Source organism: Dioscorea cayenensis, unplaced genomic scaffold, assembly GCF_009730915.1.
Source record: "Dioscorea cayenensis subsp. rotundata cultivar TDr96_F1 unplaced genomic scaffold, TDr96_F1_v2_PseudoChromosome.rev07_lg8_w22 25.fasta BLBR01001462.1, whole genome shotgun sequence".
Taxonomy (NCBI): domain Eukaryota; kingdom Viridiplantae; phylum Streptophyta; class Magnoliopsida; order Dioscoreales; family Dioscoreaceae; genus Dioscorea; species Dioscorea cayenensis.
Window position 1 is genome coordinate 53,991 of NW_024087853.1, and position 5,127 is coordinate 59,117.

Here is a 5,127-nt window from a genome sequence, read left to right on the forward strand (position 1 = left end):
TCTGAAGGTTAAGGGTATGAGGATACCAAGCTTGACTTGATGACTCGTGTCACACGTGCCCTCTTCTAATGATGATAGTTGACTTCCTCTTAAGAAACTCACCGGAATCTAATGGAATATTAAAGAAAACCCATCTCCAGCCACTCAGATCTCCAGAACTCTAGCCGTCCTACCTTATTTGGTAAAAGAATCTTCTCGAATTTAGGAAAAAATAGGGCATTTATAGTGATCGGATCCGCCACAGCCCCACCAAAGGTGTTGGGATGCCCGTGGTGAGTACGTTATTACTTAGGCTCTAAGTCGCATCCTGATACACCTCTCGATGTTGTGTGACTATATCACGAGTGTTGTGGGTCTTCACAACGGTCGTTGTCACATCGTGGGGACTTCAGTGTTGCTTCCCATGGTTCATTGCTACCATGACTTCATAATGGTGGTGGTAAATATGGACAATGGGTGTTGAAACTTGTCACCATGGTGTTGTGAGCAATTATGAAGTTCTGATTCAGCAACTTGTCCTGTTTTGCTTCAAACCGCTCCCGTATTCACTTTTTTTCCCTAAAACAGAAATAAAAGTCGTGGTGAACAAAAGATTGAAATTTTGTACTAATGTTGTGCTAAACATGTTAAATTCCATACTAAATGTAGTTTGAATAATATAAAAAATCTGATCTAATTAGCACTTATCACATACGAACCAAATGGTCCCTCTAACTTTTGTAGTAACCATTAAATTACTTATTTTACTTGTAGTTCCTCTATGAACCTTACGGATATCTATTGAGTTTTTTTCATTTTGTTAATGAATTAATTTATCTCATCTTTTTTCATATTCATTATTATCATCATTGTGGACTGTACAACAATCATGTATTTTATATCACTTTGTACATATATTCGGCATGTATTAGAACCATATGTGGAATTTGATGCTAAATCTAGTGTGTTTTCACATTCTCAGGTTTAGGGCAATACTTCAAGATGAGAGAGAGCCAAAAGAAGCATTCTAGATACTTAATGAAGAAGTTGGGGCTCTCTCAGTATCATTTGTATAAGAGCAAAACAAATTAGCTGGCTTACGGGCCCCTACCTTACGGCCATAAGTAGATTCTAGAGAACTTTGCGGGCATACTTATGCCCATAAGGGGGAATCAAAGCCAAAACAAAGGACCTTATAGGTAAGGCTTAAGCCTATAAGGATGCCTATAAGGACCATCTAGAGGAGCTTACGATCACAATATACGTCTGTAAGAAAGGTCACAAGAAGCAACATAGTGAAGCTTATGGTCCATTGCTTATGGTTGTAAGTTGGACCGAAACACAAACAAAAGACCTTAAGGATGTGACTTACGGCCTTAAATTTTTTTGCTTGGCTCATGACTCTCTTCTCCAGCTCCTTTATGGCCATGTCCTTACACTAGTAAGTAGCCCATAAGTAATCAGGTATAAATAGATCTAATGAGGATTTTTAGTTTATACTTTACTTTTTTCTTTTGGGGGATTCTTCGAGGAGAAGTTAGGGAAGAAAGTAGATGAATCTCCAACATTTAATGGGCTATTTAAAGGGAGATTTGGTTCCACATTCAACGGGATTGGAGTTCGTAGCCGTCATGCTCACCTTAGAGGCATACGTGGAAGCTTTCCTAGGGTTTTTTCAGTGATCCTTCGTCAACACGAATGAGAAGAGGGTTTTCATATTTTCCATGTCTCATCCTATTATTTGTAACTTGAATGTTTGGCCTCCTTTAATGGAGGACTACTTTGTCGATACTTGGGCGTAGTTGAACTCTTGGGTTTATTTCATTAACATTGGTTATTGGATTTATTTATGCTTTAGTTGTTTTATTAATTACAATCATTTAAATCTAACTGCATGTTGGAATACTTAGTTGCTAACGAGGTGAAAGCCCTAGCTATAATACTTGATGTGCTTTGTGACAAGAAGAAATTCCCACCTAGCATAGACATGCCATGATTAGAGGGAATTATGAGTAAGCATTGGTATAGGGTACTTTGGAGACCCTACCTCCCTCAGTTCTCCCGAATGAGTTAGTGATAATCTTCCTGCTCTTTGTAATCATGTGGGGTAGATTTTAGGAGAAATCACATCTCTACTCTTATTCAGATTAGGGGTAATCTCCCTCTTTGAGGTAGATTATCTACTTAGGAGATTGTCATTAGCTCACAGTGAGATTTCATAGAGTGTTAATGTGATTGTTTGGATGTCTATATCAGCTCTGCACCTATTCAAGTACTCTTCACCTGAGAAATTAGGGGTTTAGTATAATTTTGGAGACCCCTTCGTTCAAATAGAATTGCATGCTTAAACAGCCTTTGTCTTACACTTTATAACCCAAGAGGAATGCAATGTCCTACATCGTTTCTTCCCTTTCATTTCTCATCAGCTTTATCTCCGTATTTCTTATCTTTATTCTGTTTGTTCTCACACACATCACTCGATCACTTAGGCAATTTTGGGAATTAAAGCTATTACTAGTATTCACTTTCTTCCCTGTGGACCGACACTCTTCTTTACATATACTATTATTATGCGACTAGCACATACACTTGTGTCCCTATCAAGTTTTTGGTGCCTTTGCCGGGGAAGATTAGTGATATTAGGAAAATTTGAATTTCTGTCACTTTAGCCATTTCTTTTCTTTCTTAAGTGTTTTTCTTTTGTTTGTCTTTATTCTTTATTCTTATTCTTCTTGTTTGATTTTAGTGTATACCACCAAAGGGTAAGATAGTAAGACTGGCAGAAAGCGAGAGCATTATAGACAGAGTGATTGGAACAAGATTGAGAATAGCTTTGTTGAACAAGACATGATCTTTAATAATGAGTGATGAGGAAAAGTAGTTAGAGCCTGCATTTAAAGCCTGTATTATGCTCAACCTATTCTTGCCATAGGACCTTTTCAGATTATGCTCACACTACTCTTGACAATTCTCAGTCCAGCATATTATGTCCACCAGTAGCTGCAAATAATTTTGAGTTAAAGCCTATATTTGTACAAATGGTTCAGAATTTAGTACAATTCTATGGATTACCAGACAAGGATCCAAATGGCCACAATAGAGGATTCCTCGAGATATGTGATACTCCCTCCATTCCAAAATACATGTCCTTTTAAAAAAAATATTATTCTAAAATAGTTGTTGTTTACAATATCAAAGCAATATTTATTATTTTTTCCCGATTTTATCCATCTTCAATTTCCTAAGTTATATAAATGATGAGAGTAATATATTTATAGTCCCAATAAAAATACATGATTTCAAGAGAGGGATATTTAGTAATTTGGTTGTTTTTTTATGTTAAAATTTAGATAATTTAATGATATCCTTAGTTCTTATGCAACATCCTTAAACAACATGTATTTAGGAATGAAGGAAGTATGCTAAAGATCAACAATGTTTCGGACGACACAATTAGACTCCAACTATTTTTCGTTCTCATTGAAGGGAAGAGCCAAGCAGTGGTTCCAGGCTCTCCCTTGAGCATTAATCACAACTTGGGAGCAGCTTGTCGCGTCATATTTGGCCCATTATTTTAAATGAGAAGAATGACCAAGTTGCGTCAGGAGATTACAAGTTATGAACAGTTGGACACCGAATCACTGTTTGAGGCGTGGGAGAGATTCAATGACTTGTTAAGGAAATGCCCACATCATAATCTCCCCGAATGGATGGAAGTTTCAGATTTTCCATCAAGGCCTTAATCAGAGTACCAAGCAGCTTATTGACTCAGCAGCAGGGGGATCACTTGGTAGTGAGATCCCAGAGATGGCCAAGTGGTTGGTAGAAGAGATAGCCATGAATAACTACTAATGGAATTCTATAGGAAAGTCAGTTGGAAATGTCCATTGGGATGATTAAGGTTAGCAAGGTCACTAAGTTAGCCACCCAGGTGGAAGCCTTTGAGCAACAAGATTGACAACTAGTCCACTCAGAAGCCGGTTGTAGTTATGCCTTCTGACACATGTGGAGAAGGACATGCTTTGATAGATTATTCCATTGTGGGAGCGGTGTACAAACCCCTCGAGTAGTTAGACTTCATTGTTAGTGCCCTCCAATAGCAAGGAAACCCCTACAGTAATACCTATAATCCAGGATGGCAGAATCACCCCAATTTCTCTTAGGAAAATCGAGGGTAGCAGCAAAAGCCCCCTGCAGGATTTCCTCCTCACTAGCAGAATAATAAGAGGCCGACATTAGAGGAGGTGCTTACTCAATTTATTCAGAGCATGGATATTAAGTTTTAGCAGTCTGAAAAATCCATTCTAAAGTAGAGAGGCATCGATGAGAAACTAGCAGGCTTCTCTTCATAATATAGAAAATCAGGTGGGGTAGATAGCTAAACTGTTGTCCGAACATCCTCAAGGAAGTTTTTTGAGTAATACTGAAGCCAATCACTGTTAGCATCTTAAGCCTATCACTCTTTAGAGTGGTAAAAAAGTGGGTATGGGTAATGAAAGGGTGATGGAGAAGGAAAAAGGGCTAGAAATTGAGACTATTGAGAGTCCGAAAAAAAAGGAGAGGCCACTCCAATTGTTAAGAAGAGAGCACCACCATCGGTGAAAAATTATGTCCCCCATGTTCCATACCCATCAAGATTAACAAAATTATAACACAAATGAAAAATTCAAAAAATTTCTTGATTTATTGAAGCAACTACACATTAATGTACCATTTGTTGAAGCTCTCTCTCAAATATTGAAGTATGCAAAATTTTTCAAGGACCTACTGACAAACAAGCAAAAATTTGAAGAGGTATCAATGGTTACAATAAGCAAAGAGTGCTCACCGTTGCTTTAGAATCGATTAATGAGGAAGAAGAATGATCCTGAGAGTTTTACTATTTGTTGTAACATTGGTGATTTGGTAAATGAAAAAGCTCTAGCAGATATAAGTGCTAGTATAAATGTAATGCCATACACCATGTTTAGGAAACTTGGACTTAGTAACCTTAAGCTAATCAGATGACCTTACAACTAGCTGACACACCCCTTGCATGTGTGTACCACAAGTGTAAGGGTTGTTGAAGTAATAAAATACTCCCGCTGAGTGGGTAGTTGAATCCATAGGGAATAGTTGTTCAGAAACACAAAGTATTGCTATCTAGCT

At 37.7% G+C, this 5,127-nt stretch overlaps 1 non-coding gene across 1 annotated transcript; it reads right to left on the bottom strand.

Annotated features, from left to right (window-relative positions):
* Positions 1–3,572: 3,572 nt before the first annotated feature.
* LOC120256480 lies at positions 3,573–3,679 on the bottom strand. Its single transcript, XR_005535318.1, has one exon. It is a non-coding gene; the product is annotated as a small nucleolar RNA R71 (small nucleolar RNA).
* Between the last annotated feature and the right edge of the window lie 1,448 nt (positions 3,680–5,127).